Source organism: Sciurus carolinensis, chromosome 18, assembly GCF_902686445.1.
Source record: "Sciurus carolinensis chromosome 18, mSciCar1.2, whole genome shotgun sequence".
NCBI lineage: Eukaryota > Metazoa > Chordata > Mammalia > Rodentia > Sciuridae > Sciurus > Sciurus carolinensis.
In genome coordinates, this window is record NC_062230.1 from 17,453,696 (window position 1) to 17,479,050 (window position 25,355).

Here is a 25,355-nt window from a genome sequence, read left to right on the forward strand (position 1 = left end):
TTGAGATCATACAAAATAGTACAGTGAGTTATTTTGCAGTTACTAAAAAAATGCAGATCCAAGATGGCGGATAAGAGGGAGCTGCATTCCTTGTCGCTCTGTAACTCTGGTTTCAAGCAGAGGATATCTGTTTCTTAATTGCTCACTGTCAGGCACCTATCATCCACCATTTGCCTGCCTCTTGCCTGTCCATTGTCTGCCTTTCACCTATCCATCACGCACCACCCAAGGTTCACCTCCCGATCATCTGACAGCTGCCACCAGACTGACCACAGACCGCCAGTGAAACACCAACTGCCTGCTGTTGCCTGGAAGTTCTCTGTCACAGTACCTGCAGGTTTGGTTACACATGGTTGTCGCCATTTTGAGACAACAGCCAGGCCCCATAGGACTCTGGGCCAGACTGACTAAGCCTCATCTGCAGGATCTCTGAGCCCGACCGATCACTCCCTTCCTCCACACATCGAGTGACTGCTCCCTGCTGCCAGGACCCTCAGACCAACTGACTGCATCCTATCACCAGGATCCAGGACTGACTGATTGCACCCAGCCTCCAGGATCCCGCAACCACACCAAACACACCTGACCTCCAGGACCCCTACCTGACCAACCACACCCCGCCTCCAGGACCTCTAGCTGACCACGTCCACAACCAGAGCTGTAACTCACCATTTGCCAACATATTTGGAAGCCAGAGTGGCCATCTTGGATAATCCTGAAAGTTGTAGCTCCGATCTTAAGGTGGGGCAAATCCCATCTTGAGATGCCTCCTGGAGACTTGAAGCTAATTGTCAGGTAACTCTCATGCATCAGGCTACTGAACACTGGGAGGTTTAAATACTAAATGACTGTTATAGTGTAGATTTTCTTGCTTCTCCTATTGAAAAATTTTAAGTTTTTATTTCTTTACTTTTCTTGGCTCTCTTTTACTTTTGTTTACCTGTTCCGTCAGAGTCTCTTTATCCCTTTTTGCATGCTAACATCCAATTTCTTTTGATTACACTCTCACTCTTTCTATTATATAGAACTTCTATATATTGTTTTCTTATCCCATTAACAGCAACATTCTACATCCCTCTGCATCCCCTTTGTCCTCCATTAGAAACTGCAGACCTTATTGCAAATCTGTTTGTTATACTGAAGAAAATATTTGAACTCGTTCTGTTTATTATGACAATTTTCTTATGGTTCTCATAGAGGCTATTTGGTCTATGATTGCATAGTGTCTGATTTGGCAACTACTAATATTGATCTCCCCTTAAAGAAAGGGTTTTGGATACTTAACGGCCACTATAAGTCTATAGGGGAAATCTGCAATACCCCAGATCTGCACGGCTAGAGGGGAAGATACATGAACAACATGAAAAAACAAGAGAAGAAAATGATCCAAACAAATCTAGATTCTATATTAATAGAATCCAATGACAGTATGGTAGAAGAAATGTCTGAAAAGGACTTCATATTATACATGATTAAGATGATTCGTCAAGCAAAGGATGAGTTAAAAGAGCAAATGCAGGCAATGATTGATAATACCAATAAGTAGTTGAAAGAGCAACTGCAGGAAGCAAAAGATCATTTCAAAAAAGAGATAGAGATTCTCAAAAAAAACGGAAATCCTTGAAATGAAGGAAACAATAAACCAAATAAAAAACTCAATGGAAAGCATCACCAACAGACTAGACCACTTGGAAGACAGAACCTCAGACAATGAAGACAAAATATTTGATCTTGAAAATAAAGTTGTGCAAACAGGGAACATGGTAAGAAATCATGAACAGAAACCCCAAGAACTATGGGACATCATGAAAAGACCAAATTTAAGAATTATTGGGATTGAGGAAGGCACAGAGATACAAACCAAAGGAATGAACAACCTACTCAATGAAATAATACTAGAAAATTTCCCAAACCTGAAGAATGAAATGGAAAATCAAATACAAGAGGCTTACAGAACACCAAATGCACAAAATGACAACAGATCCACACCAAGGCACATTATAATGAAAATGCCTAACATTCAAAATAAAGATAGGATTTTGAAGGCCACAAGAGAAAAGCATCAGATTACATATAGGGGGAAAACAATACCAATAGCAGCAGACTTGTCAAACCAGACTCTAAAAACTAGAAGGGCCTGGAACAACATATTTCAAGCTCTGAAAGAACATGGTTGCCAACCAAGAATCCTATACCCAGCAAAACTAACCTTCAGATTGCAAGATGAAATTAAATACCCTTCCATGAGAAACAAAAGTTAAAAGCATTTACAAATAGAAAGCCTGCAGTACAAATGTTCTCAACAAAATATTCCAAGAGGAGAAAATGAAAAACAACATTGTAGGTCAGCAAAGGGAGGAACTACCTTAGAAAAAAACCACTCAAATGAGAAACCAAGCCAAGTTAAAAAACAAAAATAAGCCCAAATGCCTGGGAATACAAATCATATCTCAATAATAACCCTGAATGTTAATGGCCTAGACTCATCAATCAAAAGACATACACTATCAGAATGGATTAAAAAGAAAGACCCAACAATATGCTTCCTGCAAGAGACTCATCTCATAGAAAAAGACATCCACAGACTAAAGGTGAAAGAATGGGAAAAAACCTACCACTCACATGGACTCAGTAAAAAAGTGGGGGTTTCCATCCTTATATCAGATAAAGTGGACTTAAAGCCAAAGTTATTCAGAAGGGACAAAGAAGGACATTTCATAATGCTTAAGGGAACCATAAATCAGGAAGACATAATGATAGTAAATATTTATGCCCCAAACAATGGTGCACCCCTGTACATCAAACAAATCCTTCTCAATTTCAGAGATCACATAGACCACAACACAAAAATTCTCAGTGACTTAATGCACCACTGTCACCACTAGATAGATCTTCCAAACAAAAACCAAACAAAGAAACCGAAGAACTCAATAACACAATCAATAACCTAGACTTAATAGATATATGTAGAATATTCCATCCATCAACAAGCAGATTTGATTCACTTTCTTCTCAGCAGCACATGGAACCATCTCGAAAATGGACCATATGTTATGCCACAAAGAAGCCCTTAGGAAATGCAAAAAATAGAGATACTGCCTTGTGTTCTATCTAATCATAATGTACTGTGAGTAGAAATCAATGACAAAATAAAAAACAGAAATTACTCCAACACCTGGAGAGTAAATAATATGCTATTGAATGAAATATGGATAACAGAAAACATCAGGGAGGAGATAAAAAAATTCTTAGAGGTCAATGAGAACGACGATACCTCATATCAAATTCTCTGGGACACTATGAAAGCAGTACTAAGAGGAAAATTCATTGCATGGAGTGCATACCAGAAAAGAATGAAAAGTCAACAACTAAATGACCTAACATTACACCTCAGAGCCCTAGAAAAATAGAACAGAATAATAGCAAAACTAGTGGACAGGAAATAATTAAAATCAGAGCTGAAAACCATAAATTGAAACAAAAGAAACAATTGAAACAATTGACAAAACAAAAAGTTGGTTCTTTGAAAAAGTAAACAAAATAGACAAACCCTTCACCACACTAACAAAGAGAAGGAGAGAGAAAACTCAAATTACTAAAATTCATGATGTAAATGGAGATATCATGATAGACACCTCTGAGACACATAACATAATGAGAAACTACTTTGAAAATCTGTGTTCCAACAAAATAGAAACTACTGAAGACATTGACAAATTTCTAGAGACATATGCTCCTCCCAAACTGAACTAGGAGGACATACACAATTTCAACAGATCAATATCAAGCAATGACATAGAAGAAGCCATTAAAAACCTACCACACAAGGAAAGCCGAGGACCAGATGAATTCTCAGCCAAGTTCTACAAGACCTTCATACAAGAACTCATTCCAGAGGATTCAAGATGGCAGACTAGAGGGTGACTGCATCTCTTATTTTTCCAGAAACCAGGATTCAAGAAGGGGAGGCACTCAGAGACTTGGACTAACATAGAGCCGCAGGGTAAGTCTCTCCCACCAGGTGAAGCTTGGCCTGGGCGGCAGGCCCGGACAGGGGGAGCTTCTCGGAACAGGGCAGGGCAGCTAGAGTCTTCCCCAAGCAGCCCTGCTCCCTCCAGCGGCAGGCTCATTCCATAGCCAGCTTCTCGGAGCAGGCTGCCCAGTGAGAGCCTTTCCGCACAGAGCCAGCTCCCAGCCCTGGAAACAGTAGAGGGCAAGGGGCAGCTTTCTTCGGAAGCACTGTATTATCAAGTTCCTCCAAGACCTCAGGCTACTCAAGGCTGGGAGGTGATATACTGGAAATCTACAGGGACACCATAATCCAAAGAGAAAATCTGCAATATCTCAGATTCCCACTGATATCTGACCAAAATGAGAAAACAAGGGAAGAAAATATCCCAAACAAACCTAGATACTATATCAATAAAACCGAATGACAGCATGGCAGAAGAAATGTCACAAAGGGAGGTCAAAATGTACATAATTAAAACAATCAGGGAAGCAAATGAGGAGATGAAAGAGCAAATGCAGGCATTGAAGGAGGAGATGAAAGAGCAAATGGAGGCATTAAATGATCACACCAATCAACAGTTAAAAGAGCAAATACGGGAAGCAAGACATCATTTCAATAAAGAGAGATTTGAAAAAAAAACAAACAGAAATCCTTGAAAGGAAGGAAACAATAAACCAAATAAAAAACTCCATAGAAAGCATAACCAATAGGATAGAACACCTGGAAGACAACCTCAGACATTGAAGACACAATATTTAATTTTGAAAACAAAATTGACCAAACAGAGAAGATGGTAAGAAATCATGAAGAGAATCTACAAGAATTATGGGATATCATGAAAAGGTCAAATTTAAGTCTTATTGGGATTGAGGAAGGCAGAGAGAAATAAACCAAAGGGATGAACAATCAATTCAGTGAAATAATATCAGAAAATATCCCAAATCTGAAGTATGAAATGGAAAACCAGGTACAAGAGACTTATAGGACTCCAAATATACAAAATTACCACAGACACACACCAAGGCACATTATAAAGAAAATACCTAACATACAAAATAAAGACAGAATTTTAAAGGCCGCGAGAGAAAAGAATCAAATTACATTCAGGGGGAAACCAATAAGAATGTCAGCAGATTTTTCAATCCAGACCCTAAAAGCTAGAAGGGCCTGGAACAACATTTACCAAGTCTTGACAGAAAATGGATGCCAACCAAGAATCATATAGCCAGCAAAACTTACTTTCAGATTTGACAATGAAATAAAATCCTTCCATGATAAACAAAAGCTAAAAGCATTTACAAAAAGAAAGCCGGCATGACAGAACATTCTCAGCAAAATATTCCATGAGGAAGAGATGAAAAACAACGATGCAAATCAGCAACGGGAGGAACTAGCCGAAAGGAATAGCCAAATAAAGGAGAAACCAAATCATGTCAAAAACCAAAAATGAGTCAAATGACTGCATATACAAATCATATCACAATAATTACCCTGAATGTTAATGGCCTGAATTCATCAATCAAAAGACATAGACTGGCAGATTGGATTAAAAAGAAAAATCCAACAATAAACTACCTGCAAGAGACTCATCTCATAGAAAGAGATACCCATAGACTAAAGGTGAAAGGATGGGAAAAACATACCATGCACATGGGCACAGCAAAAAAGCTGGAGTATCCATCCTCATTTCAGATAATGTGAACTTCAAGCCAAAACTAGTCAGAAGGGATAAAGAAGGATATTGCATAGTGCTTAAGGGATGCATAAATCAGGAAGATATAACAATCATAAATATCTATGCTCCGAACATTGGCTCATCCATATTCGTCAAACAAATCCTTCTCAATTCCAGAAATCAAATAGACCACAACACAATAATACTAGGCGATTTTAACACACCTCTCTTACCACTGGATAGATCTTCCAAACAAAAATTGAATAAAGAAACCATAGATCTCAATAACACAATCAACAATTTAGACTTAACAGACATATATAGATTATACCATCCAACAAATAATGAATACACTTTCTTATCAGCAGCACATGGATCCTTCTCCAAAATAGACCACATTTGATGCCACAAAGCTGCTGTTAGCAAATACAAGAAGATAGAGATACTACCTGGTATTCTATCAGATCATAATGGATTGAAATTAGAAATAAATGACAGAATAAAAAACAGAAACTTCTCCAATACCTGGAGATTAAATAATACGCTATTATATGATGATTGGAAACAGGAGATATCAGGAGGGAAATAAAAAAATTCTTAGAAGTAAATGAGAACAAAGACACATCATATCAAATTCTCTGGGACTCTGAAAGTAGTACTTAGAGGAAGATTTATTTCATGGGGCCCATTCAACAAAAGAAGTAAAATTCAACAAATGAACGACTTAACACTACAGCTCAAAGCCCTAGAAAAAGAACAGAGCAACACCAAAAGTAGTAGAAGACAGGAAATAGTTAAAATCAGAGCCAAAATCAACAAAATTGAATCAAAAGAAACAATTGGAAAAATTAACAAAATAAATAGTTGGTTCTTTGAAAAAATAAACAAAAGTGATAAACCCTTAGGTACACTAACAAAGAGAATGAGGGAGAAAACACAAATTACTGAAATTTGGAATGAACAAGGAAATATCACAGACACGAGTGAAATAAAAACATAATTGGAAGCTATCTTGAAAATCTATATTCCAACAAAACAGAAAACCTCGAAGACATCAACAAGTTTCTACAGACATATGAATTACCTAAACTGAACCAGGAGGACATACACAACTTAAATAAATCAATTTCAAGCAATGAAATAGAAGAGGTCATCAAAAGCCTACCAACAAAGAAAAGTCTGGGACAGATGGTTCTCAGTCGAGTTCTACAAAACCTTTAAAGAAGAGCTCATTCCAATACTCCTCAAAGTATTCCATGAAATGGAAGAGGAGGGAACCCTCCCAAACTCATTCTATGAAGCCAATATCACCCTGATACCTAAACCAGACAGAGACACATCGAAAAAAGAAAATTTCAGACCAATATTCTTAATGAACATCAATGCAAAAATTCTCAACAAAATTTTAGCAAATCGCATACAAAAATATATTAAAAAGATAGTACACCACGATCAAGTGGGTTTTATCCCAGGGATGCAAGGTTGGTTCAACATTCGGAAATCAATAAATGTCATTCACCATATCAACAGACTTAAAGTCAAGAATCCCATGATTATTTCAATACATGCAGAAAAAGCATTTGATAAAATACAAAATCCCTTCATGCTCAAAACACTAGAAGAAATAGGGATAGTGGGAACATTCCTTAACATTGTCAAGGCCATCTACATTAAGCCGATGGCCAATATCATTCTAAATGGTGAAAAACTGAAAGCATTCTCCCTAAAAACTGGAACAATGCAGGGATGCCCTCTTTCAACACTTCTATTCAATATCGTCCTTGAAACTCTAGCCAGAGCAATTAGACAAACCAAGCAATCAACAGATATATGAAAAAATGTTCAACATCTCTAGTAATAAGAGAAATGGAAATGAAAACTACTCTAATATTACATCTCACCCCAATTAGAATGGTGATTAAAAAGAATACAAGCAACAATATGTGTTGGAGAGGATGTAGGGAAAAAGGTACACTCATACATTGCTGGTGGGTTGCAAATTAGTGCAGCCATCATGGAAAGCAGTGTAGATTCCTTAGAAAACTTTGAATGGACCCATCATTTGACCCAGCTATCCCACTCCTTGGCCTATACCCAAAGCACTTAAAATCAGCATACTACAGAGATACAGTCACATTAATGTTCCTAACTACTCAATTCACAATTGTGGAACCAACCTAGATGTCCTTCAATTGATCAATGGATAAAGAAACTGTGGTGTATATACATATTCCACAATAGAATATTACTCAGCTATAGAGAATAATAAAGTTACAGCAATTGCAGGCAAATGGATGAAATTGGAGAATATCTTGCTAAGTGAGATAAGGCAATCTCCAAAAACCAAAGGACGAATGATCTCGCTGATAAGCAGATGATGACACATAATGGAGGATGGGAGGGGGAAAAGAATGGAGGAAGGAGGGACTGAACAGAGGGAAAGGAGGGGTGGGGGGATGGGAGTGGTGGCTAGGAAGGAAAAAATAACAGAATGAATCAAACATCATTACCCTATGTAAATGTATGATTACACAAATGGTATGGCATTACTGCACGTACAAACAAAAACAACATATATCTCATTTTTAAAATAAAAATAAATTTTAAAAAATGCAAGTGTGCTCTATTAACAGCTTTGGGAAATGCTCATAATATGCTTAAGTTTAGACAACTTTCCTAATAATATCCTATGTCACTTTTGCAAATAAATTTTATGAAAATATGTATTTTATATATTGGTTAAGATTAGAAAAAAATGTTAAAGCAGACAGACCTGTCAGTTTCAATGAGAGGATCTCTAAGGGAGTAATTAAAGCGTACCTTCGAATAGTAGTTGATTTTAATGTAAATAGTATTTGCAAAACCATTGTATAACTGTTTATACTTTTTGTACCTACCTGTCAGTCTCTGAGTCAGTTCACATTGAGATTACTTGGTGGTGTTGAAAATGGATTATGAAACCTGAAGCAGAAAGCAACCGAAGTCATCTTTCCAAAGTCACTGGAATCATATCTGTTCTCATCTCTTTACACTGAGTGTCAGGTCCTGAAGGAAAAGGCACAGCAAAATATTGCATGGAGTTTAACATAGACTAATAAGTGTTATAATGTATTACCTATATATTATGCCTCTAGATGTAGCCTTAATTTTCATAGTTTTTGGGAGAAATCTCTCTTAAGTACCAGTTACCCAACTTACCTAATTTATAGTTAGTTATCACTTAATATATTGTGAAATGTGAACACTCAAAATAGATTGAAAGTAACAAAAACCATTTGAGAGAAAGTTCTTGTTTTTTGACTGATGCAGTAATATAACAAAGATAAATCCCAGAGTGATATGTCTTAACAGAATTGGTAAGTACTTCGCCAAAATTAAAAGAGAAATTCAAGAAGCTATGAAGAAAGTGTTTCTGTATATACAACCAATTGTAAGCAGAGGAAATTAAATATTGAGGTGTGGTGTGGTGTGGTGAACAGGGGAATGAGAGCAGAACTTTTATTTTTTTCTATGCTATATGATTTGTTTGTAGGATAAATAAATAAATGCATCATTGCAATGTTGTAAATATTTTCCCATCACTAATGTTCAGTCTGTTCTCTGTCCAGCTATATTACTCATGCCAGACTGTGCAGAACAATACAGAAAAGAAAACAGTCCAGATGCAGAGGAAAAGAGACAGAAAGCAGCTATTTTGGTTTTGAAGAAGGTAATGTATAGCTTGCATTTGATTTTCAGGTAGGAACTTTGTATGCCTGTCTTGGTTTGGTGATTTTAAACACCTTGATGTTCCACTTCTCCAAAACCAGTTAGGTTTTTTGCAAACTGAAACTTTCCTTCATAACAATCAATTCCACTGGATTCAGAACAAATCTACCCATTCATCTGCTGTTTATTAGTCTGCGTCTGTCCATAGATTATTACCTGTGCATCAACAGAGTGCTGATTACTGAGTTGTCAATCAATTACAAATGACTTTGTCCCTGTCACATAATATCAGTTAATCTAATCTGACTTTGGTTGGTTGTGATTCATCCTCCAGCTTCAGTTTTTCCCTCAACCTTACTTCTCATCAATCTATAAAATATTATCCATTCCACGCATGCAGGTTACTTCCCCTACATACACCAAGATTTCTAGATTACTTACCCCAAGGAAGGAAGGAAGGAATGAGGGATGTATGGAAGAATGGAAAGAAGGAAGGAAGGAAGGAAGGAAGCAAGCAAATGCAAATTTTATCAATTTATTGAAATTATATCAACTTGCTGAAAATTTTCATTAAGACTCAAATGATAATTCAATGAAATTTTGACATTTAGTCAGTAATACTATTAGGGAGTTTGTGTGTGTGTGTGTGTTTGTGTGTGTGTGTGTGTGTGTAAGAGGGAATCAAACAGGCCCTAATGTATATATCAGTTATTGAACTATTTAAGGTCCATTCCTGGATAATTTACTTCTGCACAGCTTGGCCTGCTTGCATGGCATTTGTCATCTGCATATTCCTATTTGTGGTGGTTATTTAGTGTTGTGCATATTAACACCTGTGCTTTCTGAAGGTCTTTTCAGTGTGTCTTTGTCCTCTCTTGCTTAGCCTAGGGACTTATGCATCACTTTTTAGGCTCTCCTTCCCTTCTGTGTCTGAGGGGTCCCCCCAGCTCATAGCAGAGATTATGACCACTCTCCACCATGCTCAGAGTTGCATGGACAAGGAACTGTCAGGGTCTACTAATATAAGGGCTATTTTCCACATCTTATACTTCATTGTATTGATTTCAGAAAATCCTGAGGAACCCCATGGATGTCTCCAGAAACTTACCTTATCCATTGCAAAAACTTGGTCCACCAGGGGGTGGGTGCAGGTCTAGATGAGAACTTGAGGGGTCCTCTAAGAAGCTGCAGAGAGCAGCAGGGAGCTCCACTGCCACCTGCTCCTGGCATTTCCTCCTCATCCAGAACTGTCGCCTGGACTCTGATCTGGGCCACTAAGACTATTTGTAATATGAAGGATAATCATTCTGAGTTTGTCTTATTGCTTTTGTTTATTTTAAATGTTTTATTGGTTATACATAATTTTTACTTAAGGAGAGGACAAACAGAATTTTTTCTTTCTTCATTTTTTTGTGACATTAAAATTAAAGAATCAGGAATTTAAAGGCTTTGGAAACGAATTAGGTGGCATGTTGCTAGCACTGGTATAGAGTCTTTGCATGATGCTCTGTGGGAAAATTCCCTACATGACAGTTGCTGGCTGCATGGCACAGAGTTTCCAGCTTAGCTGGAAGGAGCAAACTCCAAGTTCTGCCTTCTTCACAGACTGACCATCTATAAGATGACTGTGATCATATCCTGACAAAAACAGCTCAGTGATTTCCAGGCTTGGGAAAATAGAAAAAGATAAATCAGGCAGTAAGGAGGAGTGGGATGTGAAAATCACTGTGGCAGTGTTTTAAAGAAATCTAATGGACACCATTAGTATATGTTTAAATAGAACTGTTCTCATTAAAACCTGAAAATAGTCATATTTGTTTAATTTTTAATTTTATTGGTTCTAATTAGTTGTATATGACAGTAGAATGCATTTTTACATTTTGATAGATCAAACATAAATAGAGTATAATATATAGTTCCAATCACCATTAAATTTACAAACACAAGGTATAATTCCATGGCTCCTAATGTGTTCACAGAATTGGTAAATAATGACACAATTTCATTTTGGGCATTGACTTTTTTTTAGTGGTGCTGGAATTGAACCCAGAAACTCATGCATGCTAGTCAAGCATTCTATCACTGAGATACAACATGAGTCCTTGTTTTAAATTTTGGTTTTGAGACATGGTTGTGCTAAATCACCCAGATTGAATTCAAATTTGTGATCTTCCCTCTTTAGTGTCCTAAGTACTTGGGATTACAGGTGTGTACCATCATGACCAGGCATCATTAAAATATCCTTTATCAGCATCTTTCCTGGAATGTACATATAATTTAATATTACATTATATTTTAAAATTTATTTTAATATTAATGTAACACAATTCCATGTGTCCAGTGTTGTGCTTTGTCATTTTTAATAGTGATTTCTACCTAGATTTATGTAGATTTTACAGCATATCTTTCACCACATCAAGAAATTAAAATGGGGGAGAGGGCCTGCGCACAGTCAAGGCGGCAGTGGGCGCCTAGGGGCGGCGCAGGACCCTGGAAGTGGCAGCGACTGCAGCGCCCGAGTGGGGCGGCAGGAGTTGCGTGCTGTGCTGAGGAGATTTGGAGGCCATGGCGCTGGGCCGCTGCGACCATCCGGTGTGCCACCGCTGCTCCACCAAGATGCGGGTGCTGTGCGAGCAGCGCTACTGCACCAAGTGCTGCAAGGAGTTGCGCCACGTGGTCTTTGGGAAGAAGCTTCCTGCCTTTGCCACAATCCCCATCCACCAGCTGCAGAACGAGAAGAAATATGACATCTACTTTGCAGATGGAAAGGTGTTTGCATTGTACAGGCAGCTGTTGCAGCATAAGTGCCCGCAGTGTCCCCAGCTGTTGCTCTTCGACCTCTTCGGCGACCTGGAGCAGCACATGGGGAAGCAGCATGAGCTTTTCTGCTGCAAGCTGGGCCTGAAGCACCTCAAGATTTTCACCTATGAGCACAAGTGGTACTCGCGCAAGGACCTGGCTCAGCACCACATGCAAGGGGATCCTAATGACACATCACACAGAGGACACCCACTCTGCAAGTACTGTGATGTGCAGTACCTGGACAACGATGAGCTGCTGAAGTACTTGCACCGATACCACTACTTATGTCACTTCTGAGACTCAGATGGGGCCCAGGACTACTACAGCGACTATGCGTGCCTGAGTGAACACTTCCGGGAGAAGCACTTCCTGTGTGATGAGGGCGGCTGCAGCACAGAGCAGTTCACCCATGCCTTCCGCACTGAGATCTACTTCAAGGCACACCAGACTGCCTGCCACAGCCGCAGCCATGCTGAGGGAAGCCAGAACTGCCAGATTGACCTGCAGTTCAGCTTTGCACCACAGCACTAATGTCGGAGTGAGGAGTTTATCAGAGGTGAGGACTATGAGAAGGTGGACAGGTACAACCGCCAGGGTTGATAGGGCCGGGCCAGCAGGTGTGGAGCCCAGAAGAGCTGTGGAGGAAGCTGGAAATACAAGAGGGAAGAAGAGGACTGAGAATTGGCCACTGTCATTCAGACATCAGTGGCTGCACAGCATGAGGAGACTCGCAGGAGCAAGGACCTAGAGGAGGGTAGCAGGCCTAAGAAGGAAGAGGCTGCAACCCAGGGGCCCAATGAACCCCACAGCTCCCGGCACCTAACCCGGGCTCAGGGTGAAGGCCCAGGCCCCAGGAAGGCCTCAGCAAATGGTCCTGTAGGCCAAGAAGACTGCCTGGGCCTGGGCCCAGGGTTCACCCCCCAAAGCACCCTCCTACCTGCTCCGAAACTCAAGGATGAAGATTTCCCCAGTCTCTGTGCTTCTACTTCCTCCTGCTGCACAGTGGCAGCCCCAGGTCTTATGGAGCTAGTGCTGGTGTACCCTGGTCCCGCCAGGGGTAGAAACACCTTCCAGGAGGAGGACTTCTCTGACCTGGTGTCCTCTGCATCCAAGCCCAGTACCACCCCGCCAAGCCTCATCTCTGCCTGAAACAGCAGTTGCAGCAAGAAAGGGCCCCACCCACTCCAGGGGCCCAGGCTGCTGGTGGGAGCAGTCAGATCGCCAGGAAGGCTGGGAAGGGGAGCAGGGTGGATGGAAGTGTGGCCTGCCTCCTGCGGAGGAGCAGGGAGGTGACCTTGGTGCCCAGGAGTTGGGGAGCATGCCCACTGGGACAGCTGCTTCTCTGCTGTGGCCAGCCTCCACCCGGACCTCCACCATGATTGGCAAGAAAAAGAAGGTGGGCTCTGAGAAGCCTGGTACCACACCGTCCCCACCACTGCCCTCTGACCATACCCCAAAGCCCTGGGCTGAGCAGGCCCCTGAAGCTCCTGTGAGTAGAGCAGAAGGGCCAGTAGCTGTCATCATCAATGGACACACAGAAGGGCTGAACCTGGCTTGGAGCACCCTCAAAGAACCTCAGGGGCTCCCAAGGCCCCTGGGGCCCCTTCTCTGCCCCACTCCCCAGGGAGACTTCCCAGTGCTGGGAGGCCCCTGCCCACCCAGGACACTTCCTTCCCCAGGCTTCAACACTGTGGTACTCCCGAAAGGCACACCACCCCCACCCCCACAGGGTCTGGCACCTCCTGCCAGCAAGACACCCCCAAGATTCTCCATCCTTCTGTCCAGTCCCCACCCCACCTGCATCCCCAGCACCACCACCACCACCACAAAAACACCCATGCTGACATCTACATCATGAGCCTACTTGGTCCCTGAGAACTTTCGGGAGAGGAAACTGCAGTTCATCCAGTCCATCAAGGACTTTGTGCAGAGTGACAAGGCCCACTTCAGCAAGTTTAAGAGCCACTTGGGAGAGTTCAGACAGGGAATGATCTCTGCAGCCCAGTACTATAAGAGCTGCTGGGACCTGCTTGGGAGGAACTTCCAGAAGATCTTCAGTGAGCTGCTGGTGCTGCTGCCTGACACAGCCAAGCAACAGGAACTGCTGTCTGCTCACACATGTGATGTTAATACTCACAGGAGAATAATAGGAGGCACAGTCCTTGCCCAGTTCACCACACTGGGTTGCTGTCATATCTCCCAAGGGTCTCTCTCAGTACTTTTACTCTTAGTGTACAGGTAGAGCTCCTCTGAAGGACCTGCCTATCCTCTTAAGGTATCAACTGCACTTGGTTAATTTTGTCATACAACCTAATTTGTCAAAATGTAATACAGCAGTAGGAAATGAGGATGAGAGTGGGATCATATGACCTCCCCAGGTCCTTGGCACTCTAGGAGGGATCCAACCCAGGCATCATCCCCAGCACCACCCGTCACTCACACACATCTCTGCATAAAGGCCATACAGTCTTTCTGGGTGTTTAAAGTCTACCCTATAATCCATGATCATCCTGAAGCTCAGCTCTGGTTCAACTGGCTTTGCTGGGAGGCTTGTGAATAATGGAATCAATTTTTTTTTAAACTTTGTTCTAAGCGGTAATTTCACCTTGATTAAGAATTTCCTAATTGACACACAAAATGAGCTTGATGGACATGTTCTTTAGGAAAAGCATGTAACTTCTGCACACAGGTCATCTATGCTGGATTTGGGACCTTTGAACTGAGCACTGTTTCCCATTCAACATTTGATCCTCTCCAAGAGAAAGGAAAACCCAAGAAACACTGCAGGACAAGACCTGCCCCAGAAGAGACTTTCTTCCTCTTGCTGAATGCTCTGTACCCTGATCCTCACTGCTTTGGAAAACTAGAGGAAAATGAAGAAGGGAATTCCCTGCTGTCATTCAGGAGAACTTCCCAGGCCCAACTTCCTGCTGGGGATGGTGACTGGGCAGTGGTGTATGGAACTCTTTCTACAGGTAAATGTCTAGACCTGCTCTACACAATAGGATGGAGGTGATTCATAACTAGGAAAGAAACTACCACTCTTAGAGATTATTTCTTTACTGCTGGACTTAGGTTCACAAAACCCTCCATCCCAAACATACTGGGCATTTCTGATGTGTACTTGGCACTAAAGACACAGAATTTTCTAGAAGTTTTACTGGACTTATGTGCTCTGACCCCATTTCTTGCCTGTGGCAGCCCCCTGTTTCTCTCCAGGATCCTCTTCATTGCAGAATAGATACATCTTCTCTGCTCTCACTACCTCTATTCAGGCAGTGAATGAAATTATGAGAAATGACTCGGGAAAATGCAGTGAATTAATCCAATGGGCAACTGATTCCACTTTGCCTTCTCAGTTTTGAACTGCATGCCTAGGTCCCAAGCACTCTGATCAGTCACTGCCTACCTAGGCAAAATGCATGTCAACCCAAGGACATGGATTGCTATTACAGCATCTTTCCTTCTGCTGTTTTGTGTGACCATTCTTAAACCTAGACATGGGAAAGTCCCCTGGCTGGTGGGGTGTACTCAGTGGAAGTATAAGGTGGGGCATGTGCATATCATAATGGGGCTTTCTTCATGGAATCTGAGGAGAGAACTGTGGGAGGCCTACTGGCACAGACTCAGTCACTGGTCTGCTAGTGAATAACATGGAGTGCCTGCCTTCTCTCTTGGAAATAGATGGCCAGGAAGCTTCCTCCCATCCATGCACCTCAGTCACTGTACCCTCTGGCCATATCACATGCCTCCCTGCCCAGACCCAGCAGGCTGACAGCCCTCAGCCAGCTCCACAGCCAAAGCCCTCCCCTTCTGGCTTCTGCTCCCTACTTTCCCTTCTCTCCCTGGTAAGTTCTTTTCCCAACACCCTGTCTAGAGGGGCTCTGTGCCCAGCTCTTCCTCTCTAACTCCCAGACCACCCACTTGCCACCATCCTGTTTAAACTGCCTACCCTTTCCAGTCACTCCCCCATCTTCACACCCTCTCCTCCTCCAAGTCTTCCATTCCAGTTCCTCATTCTCCAGTCCCACTCACAATCCAACCTCCCCAACCAGGTGGCACGATGGACAAACCTCACCCAGGGGAGATGGTCTCCTTACTATGGGTGCAGGTCACAGTCCCAGGGACTGATTGTCTTGTCAGATTCCTGAACAGGTGGACACAGGAACATAGGGGAATTGTGACTCAAAACACAACCTGGAGCATTTCTGTGGTCAATTTCAAGACCTCTGGTTCCACAATCAGATCCTGCTTGGCCTACCATTGTCTGTGTTTCCCTTCATTCTGGCTTAGTAGATCAGCAGAAAGAGCTTCAGCATGTCCTTTCTCAAGAGAGTCAGTTCCTGCCCTCTACTGCTGATCAGTCATCTGTAGGAGCCATCAGAAGCAGCAGGCACTGAGGCAAGGACCCCTGGAATAACTGACTGCACCCAAGTACCTGCAGAACATCCATACAATGTGTCTAAATAGTGTGTTCCTGTCCTAAGTACTCCTGAGACAACCAGTGCTACAAATACATGAATGGACCAAGGAGAAAGGTCCGAAGTGTGGATATCCCAGGCTTTAGAGTCAGGGTGGGGTGCTACTTGGGCCAGAGGAGACCCAGAGTGTGAGACCACATTAGGCTCTTTTAAAGTAAACTGTGTTATATAAGGCATCCAGTGAGGTGACTCTAGAAATAGGAAGTGGAGAAGTGGTGGCTAGGGGCTGGAGGAGGGGTCAAGGAGAGCAGCTCAGGGATATGAATCAACTCTGGGCATGGGCTTCACAGGATGTGATGCACTTAGCAGCCCTCAACTGAGTGCTCAGGAAGGGCCAAGATGGGAAATTTCCTTCCATGCATATGTCATCACACTTAGAAATCTGAGTCCTAGGAACTTCAATAGGGAAAGGGTGGTTTTGTCTGTAATCACACTGGACATAAAGTTTCTCAGGAAACCTCTGGTGTGTGTGTGTGTGTGTGTGTGTGTGTCTGAGTAAGCCATAAATCTTGATTCAGTGCATCTGCTTCAAGGTGTAAGAGGTTCCTGACTCCTCTACAAACATTTTCTAGGAAATGACTGCCAGTGTGAGGTCCAGCCATCAGTACTTTTCCTGAATCTGCCACTGGTTGGTGAGCCCATTCCTGATGATGTCTGAAGCTCCAGTTCTGGGGTTCTGACAGGAGAAGTGGGGCAAACTGGGGTCCTGATAAGAGGAAACTGGGGGTAGTGAGAGGAGGCTGGGGACTGGGCAGCCCAGGGTAGGGCTAAGTCTGGAGGCTACTGCATTCCAACCAGAACACTGTTGCCAGGAAACAGCCTTGAAGCTGTTGCTTGGAGACTGCAGAGGACATGGCACCACTCCAGCGAGAGGGGGCCTGGACAGCCTCAGAGTGCACAGTGTGATCAGGTCATGGCCAGACACCAGAGGGAGAAGGTGATCCAGGAAGAGGTTCATCAGAACCAGTGCCTGTGGAAACAGTACCTGCAAGAGCCGTGCACACAGAACTGTACACCGTACCACATGAATCCCCTGAACCAGGGAGAGGAATGTGGGGCCAGAGAGACAAGGACAGAGTCATAGTGTGGGGCCACTCAGGCTGGTCAGGGGGAAGGGGGGCCTGCCCTGGTCTCTGATCACCAGAGAGGATGGTCCTAGGGTTGCCTGGCATCTTGAGACACATCAGATGCCTTGAAATGCATCCACAATGAGATCAGATGAAACATATTCCAAGTAAAAAGGAATGTTCCATTCATTTGGTTTTTTTTTGTTTGTTTTCTCTGTGATTTTATGTGTGTGTGTGTGTGTGTGTGTGTGTGTGTGTGCGTGCGTGTGTGTGTGTGTGTGTGTGTGTTTGTGTTTGAATGTGTGTTTACCACAGATTGAATTCAGGGCACTCAGCCACATCCCTAGCACGTTTTCTTTTCTCCTTGAGATGGGGAATGCTAAGTTGCTGAGGCTGGCTTTGAACTTTTGATCCTCCTGCCTCAGCCTCCCAAGCAGCTGGAATTTTGGAATGTACCAGCCCATGCAGCTAGGAGTGCCTTTCAATACTCTTGCTGTAGAAGTAATTATATTTTTCAGTCTTCTTAAATTTTGAGGTTGTTTATATTTTGCTTTCATTTTCATACCCTAAAGGGCATTTAGGCTTTTAACAATGTCCTAGCTCATCATTTGGAAAGTTCAGTGCAGTGGACTCTGGCAGTACTGCTCCCTGTCCTGTAGGATGAAGGTACCTTCCCCTCCACTCCTCTCACCATGCACAGACATGTGAGATTCATCTGGTCCTGAAGCAACACCACCTACTAAATGACAGTGAGTCTCAAATGAGCTCCAGATCCACCACTTGACCAATGCCAGCTATGCATTCCCATGACCCATGTATAGGGACCTCAAACTGACCCACTTAAAAACTAGGAAGTTGGCATCTCTTGCCATCCTTTGCTTCCCCAGAACATGCTTAGGCCAAAAAAGACAGCTGGGCCTTTCCTTCCCCAAATTAGAAGCCAAGATTCAGCCCCCAGCCTTCTTCCCTCACTCTATTCACCAAGTAGTAAGAAGTCCTGGCTGCTCCTTGACATTTCCCAGACACTTTCTCTTCTTACCTCAGGGAAAGACTCCATAGTACACTGGGAGGCCTCTCCACTCCTCACTCAAATGCACCCTTTGAACAGCAACTGAATCTGCCCATCTCCAGGCTCACTCCCCAAGCCCCAGAAGGGTGACCACTCCTGCCTGTTGCTCTGGGGTGTTCCAGGCACACTTCTTTCCCCCAAAGCAGTCACCGCAACCCCAGTCCTACTCCACTGCTGGGTACCAGTCCAGTTTGATTAGGTCCATCATTCTGCGGATCACTTCTGTGGTCTCTGCCACTTCTGAAATAGCTTAAGGCAGTCAGTATGTGAGGCCTGTTTGGACTTGGTTCCTCACTAGCTTCATTCTAACCTGCCTTCCCCATCCCACCTGAGATCCTTTTATAAATATTGTACTGCCTACTCCCTGATAGATGCTTAACTCCTTACCATTTTCCTCTCTCCTCCACCTCTGAGTGCCTCATTGCACACCCATTTGGTACATGCCCACCTGTTCCTCTTCTCTGAGCTTCTCTCTAACCCTGTGCCTCTGTAACCAGTGCCCCTGCATCCTGGATGTCTGCAGGGTACGTGGTGACATTGTTTTTCTTAGAACTCTCCTAGTCTTTTTCTGGAGTCTGACCACTGATTTCAGGAGTAAAGTTACTGTCCCTTCTGTTAACGTTGGTTCATCTAAACAATTTGAATAATCCCTCAGGCTATGTCCAGGGTTTCTCGGAAAAGTCATTTCTTCTGGTTCTTTTCCTTGGGCACAGGATAAATATGGCACTGGAATAAAGTGAGAAAATACAGTGGCTTGTTTTTCTGTTTACTTGTACTACAGCAAAAATTATTACACTTTCCTAATATGCAGACAATATTACATATACATTTCATAAGTAGACATTTAAAATGTTAAGAACACATTCTCAAAAGTTCTTTCATTGCCAGACATGGTGATGAACACCTATATCCTGGCAGCAGAGAGGCTAGGGAAGGGAGATTGCAAGTTTAAGGATGACCTCCGTAGGGTATCGAGACCCTGTCTCAAAAGCAAATAGGACTGGAAGTATAGCTTACTGCAATAAGTAAATGAATGAATTACCAAAAGTAAGTCCTGTTAGCTATTGTGACTGGTGATCGTGGCCCTGCACAGTGCCAGGCATGACTCTGAGGTTCTTGAGTGCTTGTGGGGCCTTGTTCCCAGCACCCTACCCAGAATTTACAAGATCAGGTACTCAGTACCTATGGAAGAAGAACCTGGTCTAGGATGGGTGGTGAGGAGGACAGGGGCTGTTCACTAACCTGAGCTGTATTGTTGCTCTTCACCAGTCCACAAAATCACCAGAAAGCACATGTTGTGGCATGATAACTTGGAGGAACCTGTGGTCTTGGGGTTGGAGACTGGGGTGAGGTGGGGCAGAGAGAGGAAGACTGATTCAGAAATCACACAGGCAATGTCTCCAGGGAAAGTCTCGGGGTCCTCTGCTGTGTTACTGGAACCTGGAATGGACTTACAAGGCTCACAAGACACTGACGTGCAACCACAATGTCAGTGCATTACCATCATCCAGCAAAAACTCCCTAATGGCCTGAACATTCCATTCATTCATTCAAAAAATTCAGTCATAACACATGGTTTCTGAATGCCTATGATCTGGATCCAAGGCCTGTGACCTGGATCTAAGTCCTGGCGCCTCCACTTATTATCTGCTTAACTTTGCCTGATTTTTACCCTCTCAGCCTATTTCTTAGAGTTGTTAGGGGGACTAAGTGAAATGCTACAGGTGGCTAGAACTGTACCTGCCTCATTTACCCTCAGGACAGGCAGGGGTGTTGGCCTGGGAGGTCTCAGCAAAATGAGCCACATTCAAGGTAGCAACCTCCTAAATACCTAGAGAAGCACTTGGGGACAGGATTGGTAGGCGATTATGTGGACAACAGGTGCTTCCTTCACTTAGAGGATGTGGGAAAGTTGGAGCTGGTAGGCACAATTGGTGCAGGGCCCCAGGTTGGAAGCCTGTGGAAGATTGTTTTGTACTGGTTTGGTGCAGATGAGCATCACCCACACCTTCTGAGAACTGAGGAGTTTGCCTCTGCTTCTGCGTGGCCTGGGCTTCCCCTGCCTCTTCCAGGTTTGGCTCCTATTAGAGGGTCTTCCTCAACCCAGTGCAGCTACCCTTGCCTTCGTACTCCCCTGCCCACTCCTTCACAGTGTGAAGATCAGGTCTATTTATATTCTTTCATATTGTGCCCCTATACCCCTTCTGGACCACAAGCTCCACGGGAGCAGGGTCCAGGTCAAGTTGCTCAGTGCTCTGTCCCCATTGTTCACAACAGTGCCAGTCATGGTTTGCACTTGGCATTTGCTGAGAGATGGCTGAGAACCAGACACCTCTTTCTCAAGCCCTGGCTCTGCACACAGGATGCTCTGGCCCTGAGGAGCCAAGTTGCCAGGGAAAAGGATATGGACATTTTGGTCTCCATTCTGGTAGCTTCTAATTGAGCCTCTTGTCTCAGTCAGGTTTCTGAATCTCACTCAGCATGCTGCTCAGAGACCAAAAAAGATGTATGCAGAGACACAGATGGAGAGCCAGGAGATCAACTGGGAGGCAGAACCCTTGTTAAGCTAGGCCCCTACTTCAGGCAGCAACAGTAGGAATCACAAGGTGGTGTAAGAAGCAGCTGAGAGGAGAGTGGAAACCTAGTTGGCCTGACTTTCCTTCCCATTTGTGAGACCTGGATGAGTTACTAAGCCATCTGTGATGGTGATCCTTGTCATAATTGGGGACACTACAGAACCTGTCTCACAGGGTTGATACAAGGAACATAGCCTGGAACAGTGCCAAGTATGTACTACCTGCTCAGTAAACATGACTGAGTTCCTGTGATGCTAATGGGGAAGAGTAGAAAGGAGATATCAAGCTCTGCCTGGGACAGTGAGGTACTACTCCAGGCAGGGAGATGTGTGCAGAGGGAGCCCCACCACTCACACTGAAAAGGGTTCACTCCTAAAGCAGGAGAGAGATATGGCTCAGAGCTAGAGAAGCTAGGGCCTCATGGAGAGAAGGAACTGCCAGAGAGGTCTAACTTTCAGTGAATGAGGGGCCTTAAAGAGGAAACTACTCAAGACATTGAACATGAAAAATAAATCAGGGATCCCCTGATTTCTAAATACCACAAATAAGTCTTTATAAATGGGAGGCTGTGGCAGGTGTAGAGGCACCAGAAGAGTGGAGAAAGACTGGGCAGCTGGATGAGCAGGGCCTGCAGCTAAGAATGGAGCTGTGGGTTCAACAGATTGAAAGTCACTGTGGGAAATGTCAGGTGAGGGGTCTTGGCTAAGTTGACCTGCATGGGTTATTATTGAAGGAAGTGTAGAGACCAGACAAGCTCTGGGGGGTAGACCATGAAGAACCAATCAGACACAGAGGGCAGTAGAATCTTTGCGTGATAACTGTGGTTATATGCTTAGTTGGAGTTTTGCTGAAACTGGGTGATGCAGAGATGAGCATTGAATGTTCTAAATCAGGCCTGGTTGGAGAAGATCCAAGTGCAGCCTGAGTGGTCTTGTAAGTGTGAAGGAAAGGAGCAGGGTGAGAACAGTCAGTCCAAGGGAGGCTGGGCAACTTAGTCAAGGACCACAGGGCTTGAACTTCATGCACCATCCATTCCTCCCTAGTTGACACCCAAGCCCATGGTGCAGTGAGCCTGTGGGAAGGTTGTGGGAAGGGTGTCTCCTTCAATTAGCACATGTGAAAGGAAGGACGCGTGTCGGGCCCAGCCAGGCCTGCCCCACTCAGACCTTTCCAGATCTTGACGTTAGAATGCTGGGTCTGAGTCCCAACGTAGTCAATATGTACTCAGTTTCTGTCCATCTCACATTTGGTGATAGTGCCATCAGGTGGTGCAGGTAGCAAGGTAGGAAGTAAGCCCCAGATTAGATCCAGGTATTGTGGGAATGCCAAAGGTAAATAAACTGGGGTTTCAGAATGATGTGCTGGGGGCAGAGGGTGGATGTGCTGAAGTGCTCACTCTCCCTCATTTCCCTGTGAACTTGACACCACACTCACCTATTCATTCAGCAAGTATGTGGCAAATGCCTAGTGTGTGCCAAAACTGTCCTGGGACAGAAAAAGCACTGCCCCCCCAAGTGTCCCTGGCACTCCAGCATAGAGGCCCTCTTGGCTTCTGGCAGCCTGGATTTAGTTGCCTGCCTGCAACAGTGGGAAGAGAATATGACATAGAAAGGGAAATGAACTTAATCACAGATTGGCCAAAATTGAGAAAGCAGTCGAGCATCCTCTATTGATCCTGCAGGATTGTACAATTTACAGGATTCAAACCACAAAAATGTTTTTCCATATGTACACTTAACCAGATGTACTAGACAGAGATGTGCTGCAATCTGGATTCCTTGGGTCCATGGGGTGGGGGTGGGGAGATGCTTCTCATTTTCCATTTTCCCTGAATAAAGCTGGAATGGAAAAAAATTGGGGTGTTTGATGCAAAAAAACCCATGACCTAGGACTTCTCATGGGGGAGTCCATAGGCATGTCCTTCATGTAGAAAGCAGGCAGGGCTCAGTTCCAGCTCTGTAAGGTAACACATCTAGCTCTCCTGACACACTAAGTGCTGCCTTTCCAGTCTCACAAGCTGTCTTGAGCAGAAAAAGCCCTATGGCCACCCTCTGGGAGACTTGATTGTGTCCAGGTCTTCCCCTTCCTCATCAGCTTCTGCTGCCCCTGCCTCCTCCTCTCAGTTCAACCCAAAACACCAGTACCACATGCTGAACCACTTCAGGTTTTACAAATACATCAGTCTGTACAAGACCAAACTGTGGCTCCTGGGGGAGAAGAACCACCACAAGTAGCACTCCATGGTGAAGTCAGCCTTTGGGCTGAGTGCTGGAGTGTGCACTGTCTGGAGAAATTAACACTGTTTTGTTAAAAAAAAACTGCAGTCAATCTTATTTTACAGGTCACAATCACTTTTATTTGTAATTCCAGTTTGGGCAGCAGTCTGGAACACAAATGGTCAGGAGGCCCCACTCCACCTCATGGGTGGTGGTGTTTGAAGTCAGAGAGGGCAGAAAGGGAAGTGAGGCTGGAGGCAACTCCTTGGGTTCAGTTGCTGCCCTTTTGATTTGAATATGTGAGGAATGGTGGCCACTGAGATTGGCAGAACCACAGTTAAGTATTAGGAGATTAAGTTGCAGGGTTTGCAGATGAGGTTAGGCTGCAGCTCACTACACAAGCAGAAATATTTAAACCAAACTTACCCTGCCCTGGGGTCACTTAAGGCCACACAACACATTCAAGCACAAATCTTCCTTCTCCTGCTGAGTACCACATCCTCATTTTTCCCAAGTCTACAGGTACACCAGTGAGAGAATCCCATGTGGAGAAGCAGACTAGGGGTACACAGTGATCTCTCTGCCTTCCCAGACACCAAGAAGTTGTGATAAAGGGATTGTAAAATAAGGCACAAGTCCACAGTACAGAGAATGGGGCACATGGGCCATCTGGAAAACTGAAGACATACAAGGGCAGAAAGCATATTGGAGGAGGATGGAGGAGACCCCCTTGCAAGCTGAAAGTGTTGTCTCTGTGCACAGAAAAAGAAAAACAAAGCAAATGATAGGAGAGGATTCACATGCCTTGTGTGGCTGACCCCACCTCTAGAAAGCTTTGCATTTTAACCTGACCTTGCTAAGCACCCGCAGTTTCTTCAGTTCCTCTGGAGAATAGGTACATGCAGTGAACATTCCAATGTGCTACATTTTGACATCTATACATTCAGCATCTCCACATGAAGTCACCTTGTTCCTGGATTGCTTCCAGTTCTGCCTGCATTCTCTCATTTGGGCAGATGCTCCACCTTCTGCCAGTCCCCAGTTGGAGGCCTGTGTGCCAGCTGTGAGTACACCTGCTGTCATGCTTACACCCAATTCCATTATGAAAAGCTGATCCAGGCTTTTCAGTGCATCAGACTATCTGCTCTCCCACCTTCTGAACCTTCAGAGCATTACCACTGCTCCTTTGGACTTGTGCAGTATTCACTAAGTTGTCCCAGTTGCCTCAAGTCCATCAGTTACAGTAGAGCTGTCATGATTTTTAAACTACAAATGTGAGTTTGTTAGAGTGAGTGAGCACCTGAGTGCCCCCCACTGCCCACTGGTAAAGTGCCAGCTCCTCTCTAGGCAGGTAATCATTCCAGGTCAGACTCCTGTCCTCCCTCATTGTCTGGCACTGATCACCTCTGATGCCATGGTGACTGGGTCCTCCCTCAGTGTCTACCCTCACTCACCTCTGTGCCTCTGCATGGCCCACTTCTTGCCTTCTCCTGAAGGCAACTTTCCTCCTGCTCTCCTGTCTCCTCTTGCTAATTCCAAACCATAGGCTCAACTCTGGAGATTAAAGAGGAAGGATGCAAGTTTTAGGCCAACCCTGGCCACCTATCAAGATCCTGTCTCAATTAACAAAAAGTGATGGAGGTCAGTGGTGAATTGCTCTAGTATGGCAGAAACAAACAAGAAAAACGATAATAAATAAACACCTTCCAAGTTAGGTGGTCACCAAGGATTGAGTCAATTCTTGAGAGC

General features: G+C 43.9%; 1 pseudogene; it reads left to right on the forward strand.

Annotated features, from left to right (window-relative positions):
• The first annotated feature begins 63 nt into the window (after positions 1–63).
• LOC124970695 (E3 ubiquitin-protein ligase ZNF598-like) lies at positions 64–23,624 on the forward strand (annotated as a pseudogene).
• Positions 23,625–25,355: the final 1,731 nt, after the last annotated feature.